The sequence below is a fragment of the Triturus cristatus genome, chromosome 2_2, assembly GCF_964204655.1.
Source record: "Triturus cristatus chromosome 2_2, aTriCri1.1, whole genome shotgun sequence".
Taxonomy (NCBI): domain Eukaryota; kingdom Metazoa; phylum Chordata; class Amphibia; order Caudata; family Salamandridae; genus Triturus; species Triturus cristatus.
Window position 1 is genome coordinate 175693493 of NC_140582.1, and position 17126 is coordinate 175710618.

Below are 17126 nucleotides of genomic sequence, written 5' to 3' on the forward strand. Positions count from 1 at the left end.
TATATCAGTCCTTATTCATCAGCCATTAAGTTGAGTTATCACTTGATTGTGTATTGTCACTCATGAGGTATGGAATTTGTGCTCTTCACTTCTTTTACATTGACTGTGTCAATACATTTTTGTTACTTTATAAGCTACACCGTATTTTGTTGTAACATTTTAGGTTCAGAGGATCCCAGAGAAATCCAGAGTTATTTGTGTGTATTCATATAAATATAGTAAATAAATACATAAGCAAATCTGTGGAGCAATTGTTTGCACAATGGTGCAAGTGCTGCATAATCGAAGAGCTGCTGGGGGTGATACAACACAGAGTATCTGCCCGCTGAACTCTAAAGCAGGCCCAAAGTTGCAAACATATCAGATCAAAATGTGATGTGAAATGGCAAATGAGATCATTAGAAAATACATCGGGCCAGGAGCATTAGGTTTTGAAAGTGAGTGAACAGCATTCTAAACTTCTTTATTCACCACTGAAAAATCAATATTTGAATTGAGAGACTTAGATATTGTGGAACATAGATATGAAAATGTGTGTAAAGGTCTTCATGAAATTTGTCATGTGTTTTGGTAACAGCAGCTTTGGAAAATACAGTAGATTTGTCAATTTTATCAAATAAGGAGTTAATTCACGTATGTTCTCTTTTGACTTTTAAATACGTTGTGAGTATTTTGTCCGCTTTGGTCTGATCACGATAGAATTTAGATCTAAGGCAAAAATAAGTTTCATGCACTCAGGGTAGCATCTTATTGAGTTCAATTATGGCTTTAGTAGATCCTTTAGCATACATGAAGATTGAGGTCAAATAAAAATGTATGACTGTCTTGATATGTTGGAGATGGACATCGTATTAGGCATTAGCTTGCCTTTTCTATTTGTGTTGCAAAGGAGACTGTAAATGCTCAAAGGTAAGTGGCAGGTATATCATGTGGATTCTTGAGTTCAAAAATAGATTTGAGAGGAACTGGTTTGTAAATCGTCATATACTTATTTTCCTACCCATACCAGAATTATCAATTGTTGTAATAACTGGTGTGTGATCATAAGACAAGGTTAGAAGCATGCAGTCACTATGCAAGTGGTGTTTTAATCATTATATAATCAATTTGGGCCAAAGTACCATGAACATATGAAAAGAAAAACAATTCTGAACAATCTGAGTTATGTAGCCTCCATACATCCATGAGGTATGTGGAATCCACAGCTGATTAAAAAACAAAAGCTTTATTTTACTTGCCAGGTGTACATTTATGTTTCAATTTCTATCCAGGAAGGGGTCAATAACATCGTTAAAGTGATGTCCAAAAATAATATCATCATTAGAAATATTAGATAATGTTTAGAAAGCTGATCAGGGATTGGGATCAGAGTAAACTGGTCCATAAATATTTAAAAGTGAAACTGTTTTATAAATAATGACATAGATTAAAACCTGTTGACCATCATCAATATGTTCCTGTGATAAACTCCCCAAGTTAAGAGTTTTTTTTACATAAAACACCAAAACAACCTTTTCGTTCACAAGCAGGAGGGAAGAGTACAGTTCCCACCCATTGCAATTTAAGCTTCAAGTATTTTTTGTTGATACTGATAAAAAGCGATGTTGAGACAACTCACTGGCTTGCTTTTTTTGATATGTGACTTTCCACAAGAGAAAAAGTGGGCTCTGCAGAAATATCTGCACAAACACTGTTCAGCTTTGATTTCCCATTCGCCCCTACCTGGAAGTCGCTATTGGAAAGTTGCTTCAAAATCTATGGCTACAAAACCTGCACTTTATTCAAGGAAGAATCGTGACCGAGACGATTGGAGCCGTGACTCTGAGGTGGAGGAGGATATGGATAACCTCGGGGCCCCAGCGCTTAATTTAAGAGGGAAAGCACGATCTAAAGCGCAGCAAAGGCGAGAAGCGGCAAAGGAAAATAAATTAAAGAAAATACGTGAAAAAGAGGAAGGAGGGAAAAAAAAGAATGTGACTGTCCCAGTGTCAGCTATTGTAAGGAGAAGAGAGGAAGCAAAACTCACCGCTGGGGAGGTACTTGGAAAGGAAACTGCACTCCGCCAGATGACCATAGTTGAGACTTTTTTGCCCGCAGCAACACCAGTAACGACTGACCAAACAACTTTGCAGTCGAATCTGCCACAGGGAGTGAGAGTCCCCACGTTGGTGAGCCTGTGCAGGATGTTGCAGCCTGCTGTGGAGAGGGAACCGTTTGAACAGGCAGGAGCAGATGGGGATGGTACCTGCATGCTCGAGGTACAGCCTCTAACTGAAGTTACAGAGGCAGCAGAAGGCGGAGACTTTTCTACTGCTGTGGAAGTGGGCGGACCCAAGCTCTTAAAGGAGAAAGCCACAACTCATTTGGCACCAGTGGTATCTGGAGTTAAAGGGCCAGGCGCGGAACAAAGCCTGGTGGAGGATACTGTTGTGGAAAAAAGTAATTCTGAGGCTGCAACTAACTTAATTGAAACAGAGCTAAGGGTTGATAAAGATATTAACTTGGATTTAATTAATAAGAGGGATGCAAGCACACGCAAATTACCTGATGCACTTCCTGCCTCTCCCAGTGATGAGGTTTTTTTCACTGGTAATGACGAGGCGGATGATGAGGAAAGTATGAATGGAAGTCTGGGATCAACGACAGACACGGAGTCAGAGACGGAGAGTTCAGATGATGAAACAGTGAATACTGACACGGGAAGTAATGAGACTGTATCAGGGACTGACTCTGAAAACTCCTCAACTCCTATCAGTAGTGAGATAGAGCCTATTGATAAAGAATATAAGGATTCAGTTCAAAAAACATTGCAAAAAGACGTCTCTTCTAGATCAAAGACAAATCCTGAGGGCAGTATCAGATCTGTGGAAAAAATTAAAACTAAGAGCAAAAAAAGGAAGTCAAGCAAACGAAAAGGGAAATCTAGACAACAGAGATTGTCAAAGGAACACAGAGGCAATATGAAAACAGTAGTAAAAAAACTAAATTTGGATAAGATGGCAGAGAATTCTGGAACACCGGCAGATGAGTTTGTAAATGGTGAAACTCTGGACTCTGCGGACCGTGGAGCGGATGGTGGTATGTCTAATTTTGAAGTCTTATTTACAACATTAAAACAAATGCAGAGTGAGGCTCGCATTGAGAGCCAAAAAGCAAAGCGCAGGGCTAAACAGGCGAATAGGAAAATACAATCCTCCTTGCGTAAGGTCAGCAGGTTGTATGAGGAGATGGCTGAGAGAGTCTCTGAAGTAGAGACTAGAACCGGGAAATTAGAAGATGATATGGTCAAAGTGAAGGATGACAGAAAAGAACAAGATAAGACTACGGCCGACATGCTATGGAAACTCGAGGAATTTGAGAACAGACAAAGACGTAACAATGTTCGCCTGATTGGAATACAGGAAGGGAAAGAAGGAAGTGATGTTCGGGGGTATGTTGTTGACTTATTAAAGGGTGCCCTCCCAGAGTTGTCTACATGGGATCTTGACCATGAAATACAAAGGGCGCATCGTTTTCCTCTGACCCAGAAAGCAGCGCAGAGTAAGCCTCGCGCAATACTTCTATACGTGGGGAATTTTCTTCTGCGAGAAGAGATAATTAACAAAGCAAAGCCCCAAGCTAAATGCAAATACAACGGCGTAGAGTTCTTTGCACGTCCTGACTTTTGCCACACCACTGTGGAAAGAAGGTGGAGGATGAGGCAGCTCATTACCCCATTTCAAAACATAGGTTGTGAGGCTTACCTTCTGTATCCCGCTCGTTTGAAGATTGGAGTAAATGGGAACTTTAAAATTTTTTACTCTGAGATACTTGCACAAGAATATCTTAACTTTCTGCAAGACCAACGGAAAACAAGGCACAAGGAGAATGTTGAGAATAATGATCATGCAGTAGCTCTTAGGGATATTCCCCAAAAGAAACGAAGATAAATATAATATGGAAAATAGAGACTGTGTAAAGTAATTTTTGGGGACGAAAGCTACATATGAGGACTTATTTAAAATAATAGAGGAAACTGTTTGCTCAAGGTCTATGAAGAATTTATTTGATGTTTTACTCCTCTTTATCGGATGGTTTTCTTGAGTTGTAGCTTTTTCTGCTTCAATAAGTAAAGATTGGTATTAATATAAGAAGAATTGGGGTAGAGGTTGAGCACGAATAGGGGTGGTATTTGTTGGACATACACTGAGCACAGTAAGATGAAGGGAAAGTTAGGGGGGTTTACGGGTTTGACATCCAGGAGGCAAAAGTCGACCAGACATAGGTCCGTTGGACCTATTTGCCTGTAGGGGGGGTGGGACTCTGAGGGTGGGCAGTCTGGGGTGGGGTTGGGGATGGGCAGGGAAATGGACAGGGCACAAAGGTACAAGACATTTAAGAGGATTTGACAAAAGTAATTTGTATCAACTGTATGATATGGGTAGTGACACTGAAGATGTGGAAGACAATATTGAAATTAACAGGGAAGTCTATTTATGCTGTGTGCTAGGCCTAGTATTGTATATCGTTTCTAGAACATTAAATAAAAGCAAGCAGATAGGGTTTGAAGAGAACTGGCTGGGGGAAAAAAAAAAAAAAATGAAAAATGTCTATTAGATTAGTGACATGGAATGTCTGCGGCCTAAATGATGTAACGAAAAGGCAGAAGATAGGAATACGGCTACGGCAAATGAACGTAGATTTTGTGTTTCTTCAGGAGACACATGTAATGAGTACCCATGAGATATATCTTAATCAGCTGGGGTTTCAATTAATAGTTGCTTCTAAACAAGGAGTTAAACAGAGAGGGGTAGCGATTCTATCGAGGGATAAAAATGTAGTAACAAGGAGAAAGTTAAGAGATAATTGGGGGAGATGGGCGATGGTTGAGGTACTATTAGGGGGGGTGTGGACAACATTAGTTGCAGCATATGGTTCTACACAGGACGATCCAGAAATTCTGCAATTTTTGGATTCTGAGTTGGCAGACTGGGCCCCTCGAGTTATTATAGGTGGAGACTTAAATATTGACGGAGCGGAGGGTCTAGGATCAGGCTCAATAAGACAGTATAAGGGGAGGAAAAAAAAGGTCTATAAGGCCCTTACTGATCTTTTAGAAAATAATACATTGCGAGATGTCTGGGGGTCAATCAGATCGAAACAACTCGGTTATACATATTATTCAGCACCGCATCAGATATGCGTTAGGCTGGATTACTTCCTGGTTTCCAATGATTTAATTAGTATAGTGGTAATTGATAGACTTCCTCGGATACTTAGTGACCACAATCCCCTAATCCTAACGATAAAGCAGAGTGGGGGAACAACAATAAGAAGGCAGTGGACATTCGAAAGGGGATTGCTTTTAGATGATGACTATATAAAACATATGTCTAAATGGATTACTGAATTCTTTGAATATAATAGAGGAACTGCTGCAGTTGGCATAGTATGGGATGCCTTTAAGGCAGGAGCACGCGGTGAAACGTGTAGTTATAGCGCCTTCAAGAGGAAAACAGAAAGACTGCGATATAAGGAGAAAGAGGGAAAAGTACTGGAGGCAGAAGAACAACTTAATAACTGTGTAATAAGGGGAGAGCCGACTGAACAATTCGTAATAGAATTACTGAAGGTGAAAAGTGAGGCAGAGGAAGAACTTGTTAATAGAGCCGCAAAGCAATATACAATTAGAAGGGAGAGATGTTACGAGTTCAGTGAGAAAATAGGGCGAGTCCTTGCTATACGAACCAGACAGATAGCGGCGGCAGGGACGATTAAGGAAATAAAGGATGAAAAGGGACAACTACATTCAGATCCAGAAGAAATTCAGGAGGTCTTTAGGAAGTTTTACCAATCTTTATATGATGAGAAAGATCCCAGTAGTATCGATAGAATAAATGAATATCTCCAGAACATTGAGGTAAAAACTATATCCCCTGAAGATGCAGAGGAATTAGAGACCGTATTGGACGAAACTGAGATTAAAGAAGCAATGACTGCTCTACCCTCGGGGAAGGCTGCTGGACCTGATCAGCTACCGATCGAGTTTTATAAAACTTTCTGGGGATGTTTAGGTAATAATTTAACTCAAATGTTTCAAGCTGCACAAAGTGGGGTATCCATTCCCAAATCCTGGAGCGGGGCAGATATAGTATTAATTTTAAAAAAAGAAAAGCCCCCGAATGAACCAGGGTCGTACCGCCCAATAACATTGATGAATAATGACACCAAAATTTATTCAAAGGCACTGGCTGCAAGATTTGCAAGAATTATAAGTAACCTGGTTAGTGATAACCAACATGGGTTTATTCCTGGTAGAGGGACAACTCACCATATTAGAAAAGTTATAACTTTATTTGATGTGGCGGAAGTAGCAGGAGACCCGATGGCAGTTATGCTTTTGGATGCGGAAAAAGCATTTGATCGGGTCTCCTGGCAGTATTTGTGGCAGACCCTAGCTAGAGTTGGGATTAGAGGAGGCTATTTGAAAGCAATTCAGACTCTATATATGGATCCAGGTGCAGCATTAAGGATAAACGGGGGTATAACTGGTCAATTTAAAATCAAGAGAGGAACTCGCCAGGGATGTCCTTTCTCTCCCTTGCTATTTGCCATCTATATGGATCCCTTAATACGGAAGATAGAATCAGCACCAGAGATCACCCCAGTCAATACAGTTCTTGGGCCATGCAAGATATTAGCCTATGCTGACGACGTTGCGGTGATAACACCTTGCCCAACGGAAGCAACCACATTTGTAGAGGCCGAGGCCTTAAGATTTGGACAAGTCTCAGGGTACTCATTGAACGCGTCTAAAACCCAGATTATTAAAAACTCTTTTACACCTTGTGAAGATAGAAGAGTAGTGCCGGCAGGGAAATACCTCGGAATTAATATTATGTCTAATTTAGATAGTTTGGTGGATAATAATATTGCCCCAGTAATCGAAAAGGCAAGAAAAGATTTGGATCGTTATGAGAACTTACATTTATCATTAGTTGGGCGAGTTAATATTATTAAAATGCTGATCTTACCCAAACTGTTGTATCTTTTTAGGGCAATCCCTCTTCTAATTGAAAATAAGTGGTTTAAAATTTGTGAAAGTATGGTAAATCGTTTTATTTGGGCTAGAGGTAAAACCCGGAGGGCATTGAGGTATATGTCCCTTCCCAGGGAGAGAGGGGGGTGGTCACTGCCGGATCTAAAGGTATATTATTGGGCTGCAGCAATACAAGGAATGGCTGGATTAATTGGGGGGGCTGAGATGGATGGATGGGATAAGACAGGCTCGCTGGCTATATATGGTTTAGCTCTGGGTACAAATGCTGAAAATATTTTTTTAAGATTTACTGATGGAAGTTACTTTAAAAGAACACGTTTCAAGATAATTATGGCGGCCTACAGCATATGGAAAGGATTTTCCAAAAAAGTTGGAATAGGGAAATATAGTGTATATACTAGATTCAAAAATAATCCCTCATTACCTAGGGCTGTGTTCTCAGGAATGGTATATGAGGAATGGGAGAGTCAAGGTATAAGAATGATTGGTGATATGTGGGATGATAATGGCATCTTACAATTTATAGATTTGAAAAACAAGTATATGTTAAACACAAATCATTTCTTTAAATACCTTCAAATAAGGAGTTGTATATTAAATAAAAAAGGGGGAGCTCTAGGCTTTGGGAGGAGTATAATGATGGATCTCATACAAAAAGGTAATGACTGTACTATAAAAAGATTTTATTTAGAAATGACAAAGTTAAAAAAGGATGATCTTGACAAATGGATAATCAAATGGTCCTCAGATTTAGATATAGCTAGAGAAAGAGATATTTTCTCTGAATCACTTGAGATGGGATGTAATTTACTATGCTCAGCGTCTCTTCAGGCCCAGCACTACAAGAGCCTGTATCACCTGTATTATACGCCATGGAAAATTGCTCAATGGGGGGCTGTGTCGGGCATCTCGTGTTTTAGATGTGGCAGTATGGAGGCCAATTTGTTACATATTTTCTCTACTTGTCCACACTTAGATAAGATAAAACAAGATATCGGGAATTTTTTCCGGAATGCCTTAGACACAACAATAGAGTTGGACTCAGCAACTATTTTGTTGGGAATATCCCCCAACGGACAAATTAATTGTAAATATTTTCTGTTCGTAGCAATGTCGATTTTTAGACTGCTTGTGGCCTCAACTTGGTTAGATCCAAATCCTCCTACGTATCATCAATGGCTAGGAAAAACTTTGTCAATACAAAAATTGGAAACAGCTATTTACTCTAGGAAAGGGAGAAAGGGTAAAAAGCTGGGTATACAAATCTGGGGTCCTTTGATTCAATGGAAGGCTGGAACTGAATAAGGTATTTTGAGGAATGTATGTATTATGGAATGTTAACATATATTATTTGTATCCGTATATATTATGATAGGATCGGTATGTAGTATGTATATTGTAATATTTCACTTTCCATTTTTCTTTTGAATATGTAGTTGAGTATGTGGCTGCCTTATGAAACTTATTGTGCCTTGTCCATGTAATGGGGGAGGGGGGGGGGAAATAAAATGTGGGGAAAAAATTTATCAATAAAAATATAAAAAAAAAAAAAAAAAAAAAGAGAAACGGTTTGGGGTATGTGTAACTGTCACCAATGTGTTCAATTTCCTGTCTGTGTTTCAACAAAAATTGTATGCTTATCAAAATTATTTGTCCGAAAAAAGACTGGCTTACACACACATTTGTGAAGGAGTAAGACATCATGCTAATCTGTCACTTTTAACATGCATGAAACAGTATTTCTGATGCTAAACACAATTTGGATAAGTTTTAACTTCAAAATTGGGCCGTTAATTCTGATTTCACATATCAATTTAGATCACATGCTCACTCCTTTTTAGGGCTACCATTTCATCATCCACAACAGTGACGGAGCATCACATCTGACACAATACATGCTATTGGCCTGTTTCATACAACTGTCTCTCATGACATCGAAGGACCTGATGTATATGTGGGGTTTAGCTAACAAATTTATAGATAAAGCTCATCATCATACACATTGGGCAAAACTTACACCTTCAAGCACTCATCTTGAGCATTGGACATGGGTCACCCTTAATGTTGCTGGGTAAAATCCTGGCTGTAACAAACAATTAGTTGTTTACCATGTGAAACTTTAAAAAGACCCTACCCGCATGTTACTGATGTTAGGCACTTAACTGCCCATCAAGCTGGGGATAGGCCATCGCAAGAATACGGGCCATTAGGGTGGTCAGGGGATGGCGCACTCACTTCCTACATTGGGAGGACTGCCCGAGCTGGACTTCAGTTGACTTTGCGGTCCAGCATCATAGGTCCTCCCGTCTCATGCAGCAATGGACGCTGTGCTGCTTGTAGATCCCCAGGATCCACACCTTCCAGGCGATGGAGTTCCAAAGGACCCACATATGGTGGGTTTGGACCTGTATGGAGACAAGAAATGGAAAACAAATAATGGTTTTGTGACTTTTTGTGTGTCTGCATCAATGTAACAACACTTTGCTACACCTATAACTAGCATGACCCCTAAGTTAGCATACAGCATTTGTATTTTCACATGCTGACCAAAACAAATATCTTAACACATATTTTTGTAGACATCTGTTGACTATCCTCATCCCATGTCATGGCGTAAACTCATCAGTCCAGACCTGTTACATCACCTAGTCTAGGGGGCTTCAACATAATCTGTGAAGTGAACTACTTCTGATTAGTGCAAAAAATTGTAAACTACTGAAAGCTACTAAAAAATTCCTAGGGCGCAGTAAATTCTGGCCACTGTGAGTGAGGGGCCTGCAGTTTGGACATGACACACTTTGAAATGGGTTTAATTTGCAATGAAGTGTTAGCTCAGTAAGTTAGGTAACTCTCCCTTTCAACTGTGGTCTATTTGAAAGTATTCAAGGGCATATTTTTAAGCACAGCTCAAAATTTTAACTGTCAAGGACATATATTTATGACAGATATACCTGAGTGCTTCAGTTGTTTTTCCCGGTGACTCAGCCCCAGCCTGTCCCATGGTTCTGAGTTGTCAGGCCTTGTTATCCGCAGCCTGATAATCATGATGTCACATGAACACAAACTTTCCCTAACTTTTAGATACAAAAATTACCTTGTGCCTATCTAATTCATGACCTCAAGGCTGTGTGCCACTCTGAAGGGGTCTGGGAGCTACTGGTAGCTCAAATACAACTGTTTGGAAACCCCTGATTTAGGCTCAGTGATTTGTGGGGCCATATACATAGCTAATATTATTTACATTTGGGTTGTGCAGAAAACTATTTTATGTACAGTTGTAGTGAGTATATAATGTGTTGTCTAATTTCCATCATGTGAAGTTTCAACATATCACAGGATTCAGACATATGCATTGATATATCTTTACATACACACCAAATAGAATCTAGGGCTTTAAAAACAAAACACATACTAATGTTTTTTAAATTGTAAAGTGCTTTGTAATCCCCAACATCATTGTCCCCTGTAAGAAACAAAATGATCTGACACTTCACATCACTAACTACACTTCACTCAGGAACTTAAAGGGACATTGTAGTCTGTATTAATTGAAAAATACCGGTTAGACAGATTCCCATATACATTTCACACATGTACCTGTTCCTCTGGTGATCCATAGAGCTGGCCATACAGGGAGGGGACCTTCTGTGCCAGCAAGTCCAGCTCAACCGGCGAGAAGGCAGGCAACCTCTCACTTGTTTTTTGACCTGCCATCATTGCTCCCAGAGGTCAGTAACAGCAGCCTAGATGGCTGCAGTGTTAGGAGGCAAGTGAGCTTTTTTCGAAACATTGCATACATGTACGCGATGTATGTGGTCTTCAGTGGAAACAGACAAAGCCATTGCTTTCACCAGCGTTAGCCTATGTCTGTGTCTATCATGGAGTTTACCGTCCACTACGCAGTCAACTTCTGCCACACCCTCTGCTTCTAAATGTTCTATCACAGAGGTCAAGCACCTGCTATTTTAGAAGTTCAGAATAGTGTGTTTGTGACTCGCTTGCTCCATCTTCTCAAAACTCATTCAGTTGTTGAAACAACTGATCAAAACAACAATTTGATATAGTCAGAATGGAGAATAATGCTCCCTTTTATTAAAGATAAAGATCTGTGCGCTACAATCGACAACATTGCTAAATTCTTTGATCAAAAATGTAAATCCATTGAGCCATCATTAACTCAGCTTCTGGATTCACAGATGAATATGAATCTTCAAATTCAAGGTGATCTTGTCCTTTTGGGTTAGTCTCTGAATATAAATTATTAGATCACTATTTAACCAAAACCTTGTAACCACTTCACTAATCCTGTTCTGCTAAAGATTGTATTATAATATTGCAACATTGGATTAAAATATTGTACCTCTCTCTAGCACAAGGTGTGTTCCCTGATTCCATTGAGATTGCCCAAACTTTCCCACCACTTAAAAAAAGCCCTAGCGGATGTGGGGGATCTTCATAGCATTTGTTCTGTTTCAGGTCTTCCCTTCTTCTCTTTAGTAACTAAAAGATGTGTTGTAGTGCAACCATCATACCTTATATCTGGGAATGATCTCTGATGAGTTCCAATTGGGGTTCACACAAGAGCGTAGTATGGAAACTGCCTTTCTCCAGTACTCGATTCTGGCAATTCTATTCTTCTTGTTTTCCTTGATTTACCCACTGCATTCAACACAATAAATCATTCTAGTCTCTTTAAGACGTTCAAGAAATGTATGAGAATTGATAGGGCAGTTCTTCATTGGTTTACGTCTTATCTGTTGAACCAGTTGCAGTGGATAAAAATTGGCATTTGCTATTCAGGTTTGACTGACTTAACTCATGAAGTACCATAAGGCACTCTTCTTGCCCTGGTTGTCTCAATTTCCATGTCAAACCATTGGGGCTCATATGGTATCACACATGCATCTGCGAGCATTTCTTGATGAAACTTTAAAATTTGTTCAAGACTGAATTACTGCCTGCCATTCAAAACTCATTTGTACAAAACCTGAGTTTCTTCAGTTCTCGCAATCTCCTCACCTCTATCAGGTTCAAACCTAAATTGACTCTTGTGGTGTCCATGACTGTAAACCAGCCATCAATGACTGTGCCAAATCCCTGGATGTCATTTTCAAATAAAGATTCCACCCTTGACACACAAATCACCTCAATGGGCAAGAGTGATTCGTTTCAGCTCTGAATATACTGACAGATTCTCCAATGTATACGTAAACAAGGCCTTAAGTCTCATGTCTGAAATCTTTTGTTGTCAAGATCAATATTTAACCATGGCAACTCTCTCACACCTCTGCCCCATGTTACTTGACTTTGAAGTGGGCTTTGATCATTACAGACTATTGAAACACTGCTTCTTAAATCCCCTTCTTCCCTAAAAGAAAGTCAAATGCACATGGCTTTTTTGGGTAGTGCCACCCAAATCTGCAACTCTCTGCTCCCAGAGTTACTTACCACAACATTTCTGTCTTCATTTAAGACAATTTGGGAATACTTCTCTTCCAATGACACTTTTAGTCAGTCCCAAATTAACTTTCTCCTGTTCAAGTTCACCCCCTTCAAGGTTTACCCCTTACCTCTGCTCCCTAGGCTCACTCCTGGCACCGGACTCTTCTCAAGCCTCTCTTTATAACCAATTCACACTGGACTGTCACATTTTTCCATGAACTCTAATCATCAGGAAATCTTCTTTTGCCTATCTCCATTACCCGTCGCTCTCTGCTCTTTCTTTTATAATATTATTTCTGATTAAGTTGTTACATATGTGTGTTGTTACTGAGTTCATCCCTTTCTCCTTTCCATTCCATTCAACTCATGGCTATTACATGCTGTTCTCAATGAAATTACAGGAGTCAACTCATTGTTGCCTGCAGCTTATCATTTCTAATGGAAAAGTGTTATAAATACCCCAGGCATTGTGCACAGTATATAAAATTGCATAAACTGAAAAATGCATTCAATGCAATATATGTGCCACCATTTTTTCTTTAACTTCATTATCATCATAATTTGATCTTCTGTTACATCACTGACATTGGCTACAGTAGTTGGTATCGCTTGTGGAAAATGAAGGCAGCCTGCATTGTTTTCAGTCTTTTATGCTCCCTTATTGCGAGGTTTGCTGCTGTGTTTCAAATCTGAAATGATCAGGAGAACATGCACTTATGGAGATGTTTACAAGTCCTACATCGAGGAACACAGTGAAAGGTTCCGAGGCATAAAACAAAGGTTACATTTGCTTGCTTATTTATATATTTTCAAAAAAGATTGCAGGCCACAGGAATTTGTTGCGGAGAATCATTGAATTTATGGAACATTGAAATAGAAAGGAGTGGTAGTGCATAGACAAAACAATGCTTTATTTATAGCTAGTGCATGATTGTGAGAGAAGCTTGAAAATGTTGTACAGAATAAGAAATACTCCAGAAAGGTGTATTTCAAGTACGTGGAAGGCCATATATAAGCAAATAAAATGAGAAGCAATTATTTTTGTATTTTACAAGACTTGGATGAGAATTCAAAATATAAAAATTGTAATTGAGAAAATCAGTGTCAAAGATGTATTTTACAAAAAAGTTTAATAAAATACAAAATAAGGAGAGACATCAATTTTATAAAATAGTGTTCAGTGCAAAGATAATCTTGCCTGAAAAAAGTCATGCCACTCTACACGCAAATTCTCCTGTTTATCTACCATTCTTATTCTTGGTAGTAAAACATATTTTGTTAATGTCACTAATCCAACGCACTGTTCACATAGTTGAGAATCTGTTACACAGGTGTGGCAATGGGTTCACTAAAAAATGATCACCAAACAATCCATGTTCAAAATTCAATTAATTCATTCTGCTAAATTATCTAATGATGGCCATAAATAACCCCTCTGAAAAACAGACAAGTAGCACCTGCTAACAAGAACATTTAAAGACATATTGATGTTTTCCCAAGCTGAAACGTCAATGAAAACTGGTTGAGGGGTGCATTCAGGTTTTCTCACTTAATATACATTTTCTTTAGGTCTGGCCAGAGGCTGCTTTAGCAACACAAAACAAATGGCAAAAGGTCAGCCCAATCAGCCAATGGTGGTTTTAAGTGTCAGTCCCTATATATCAGTCCTTATTCATCAGCCATTAAGTTGAGTTATCACTTGATTGTGTATTGTCACTCATGAGGTATGGAATTTGTGCTCTTCACTTCTTTTACATTGACTGTGTCAATACATTTTTGTTACTTTATAAGCTACACCGTATTTTGTTGTAACATTTTAGGTTCAGAGGATCCCAGAGAAATCCAGAGTTATTTGTGTGTATTCATATAAATATAGTAAATAAATACATAAGCAAATCTGTGGAGCAATTGTTTGCACAATGGTGCAAGTGCTGCATAATCGAAGAGCTGCTGGGGGTGATACAACACAGAGTATCTGCCCGCTGAACTCTAAAGCAGGCCCAAAGTTGCAAACATATCAGATCAAAATGTGATGTGAAATGGCAAATGAGATCATTAGAAAATACATCGGGCCAGGAGCATTAGGTTTTGAAAGTGAGTGAACAGCATTCTAAACTTCTTTATTCACCACTGAAAAATCAATATTTGAATTGAGAGACTTAGATATTGTGGAACATAGATATGAAAATGTGTGTAAAGGTCTTCATGAAATTTGTCATGTGTTTTGGTAACAGCAGCTTTGGAAAATACAGTAGATTTGTCAATTTTATCAAATAAGGAGTTAATTCACGTATGTTCTCTTTTGACTTTTAAATACGTTGTGAGTATTTTGTCCGCTTTGGTCTGATCACGATAGAATTTAGATCTAAGGCAAAAATAAGTTTCATGCACTCAGGGTAGCATCTTATTGAGTTCAATTATGGCTTTAGTAGATCCTTTAGCATACATGAAGATTGAGGTCAAATAAAAATGTATGACTGTCTTGATATGTTGGAGATGGACATCGTATTAGGCATTAGCTTGCCTTTTCTATTTGTGTTGCAAAGGAGACTGTAAATGCTCAAAGGTAAGTGGCAGGTATATCATGTGGATTCTTGAGTTCAAAAATAGATTTGAGAGGAACTGGTTTGTAAATCGTCATATACTTATTTTCCTACCCATACCAGAATTATCAATTGTTGTAATAACTGGTGTGTGATCATAAGACAAGGTTAGAAGCATGCAGTCACTATGCAAGTGGTGTTTTAATCATTATATAATCAATTTGGGCCAAAGTACCATGAACATATGAAAAGAAAAACAATTCTGAACAATCTGAGTTATGTAGCCTCCATACATCCATGAGGTATGTGGAATCCACAGCTGATTAAAAAACAAAAGCTTTATTTTACTTGCCAGGTGTACATTTATGTTTCAATTTCTATCCAGGAAGGGGTCAATAACATCGTTAAAGTGATGTCCAAAAATAATATCATCATTAGAAATATTAGATAATGTTTAGAAAGCTGATCAGGGATTGGGATCAGAGTAAACTGGTCCATAAATATTTAAAAGTGAAACTGTTTTATAAATAATGACATAGATTAAAACCTGTTGACCATCATCAATATGTTCCTGTGATAAACTCCCCAAGTTAAGAGTTTTTTTTACATAAAACACCAAAACAACCTTTTCGTTCACAAGCAGGAGGGAAGAGTACAGTTCCCACCCATTGCAATTTAAGCTTCAAGTATTTTTTGTTGCAAGGAGCTTTATGCAAAAGAGAACAACACTAACATTTAATTTAATAAGAACAGACAGCATCTAATGTCTTTTAAAGGACTTACTAAATCCATGTACATTCCAAAAGAAAATTAATCATGGGGGACAACAATAATACTCAAGATACAGACAATGAAAAGGGCAACCCGTAGGGCAATGATGTACCCACAACTAGAAGAGAATCACGAGAAAATAGCTCAAATAGAAGGTAATAAAAAAGAGAGAGAAAAGAAAAATAGGATAAATGGTTAACATCAAACTGGAAAAAACAGCTGAACAAAGGAATTTTCCTAGACATTAGAATTGGAGGAAAGACAACAACTCAAACAAATGCAAAAAGAAGATGCCACCAACAAGACAAGAAGGGCCTGTGGAGGAAAGGAAGTACCTTATGGCATAATATAGTAATCAAGTTATGAATGTTTCATTATGGATCTTTCCATTGCAGTTTTGCAGTTTTTGTTGATAGTCTTTGAGTTGACTTGGAACTCCAAAAGATTTGGAGGTTTCATTGGGACTAATCTTGAAGTAGCATGGATACATTTTATTATTTCTGATGTTCAACAAAAGGAGTATTGGTCTCATAGATAGAAACTCTTTCTTTCTGACACTTGGCACAATAGAGAGCTCTTGTGATAAGTAGATCTGGTGGCCATTGCAGGGTAGTTTCTTTTACTCTTTAGCTGCACTAAAGATAAATATTAAGACAGTGCACTCCAGGAACAGCATGATGATCTCACAAAGCTTGGATGAGGAGGCTGAGGAGACACTTCTAGTTTATGAGTGCTCTCTGTATTGAAGAATACAACCCAGATATTCCCTCCAACTCAAGGAGAAACAGCTTCAAAAATGTGACACTGTCAAGTCCCTGAACACCCTCTGGCACACCATTTACTCTTAAATGATTGCACTGTTACAGTTCTCTTGGTCTTCTGCATGGCATTGCAATGCATAAATATCTAACTCCAATCCTGCATGTTTTGCTGCACAATTCTGTACATCACTAATATGTTGCTCCATCTCCCCTAACCAATTTCCATCCATCTATCTTTAATCAATTGCAATTTGTCGTTGTTAGTTTTTATAAAAGGCTTTAAAGCTCTTACTTGCTTTGTCACATTGCTTATTGTTATAATTACTCACAAGAAGAGTTTCTTTAGTCATAGTAAGGCAAAATAAGCTCCAAAGGTGTCAATGGAAAGCCGCCAGTTAAATGGCATGTAAAAATGCAGGTGAGTGCCAGACAGTCATTTTACAAGGACGCTGTTAATTTGGCTGCTACATTTGCCAGAATAGATCAAGTGTAAGTTCCCCATAGCAAAAGGGCTAGCAATAAGTATAACCAAGCAACCAGTAATTAGGACAAGATATGAAACAATATGGT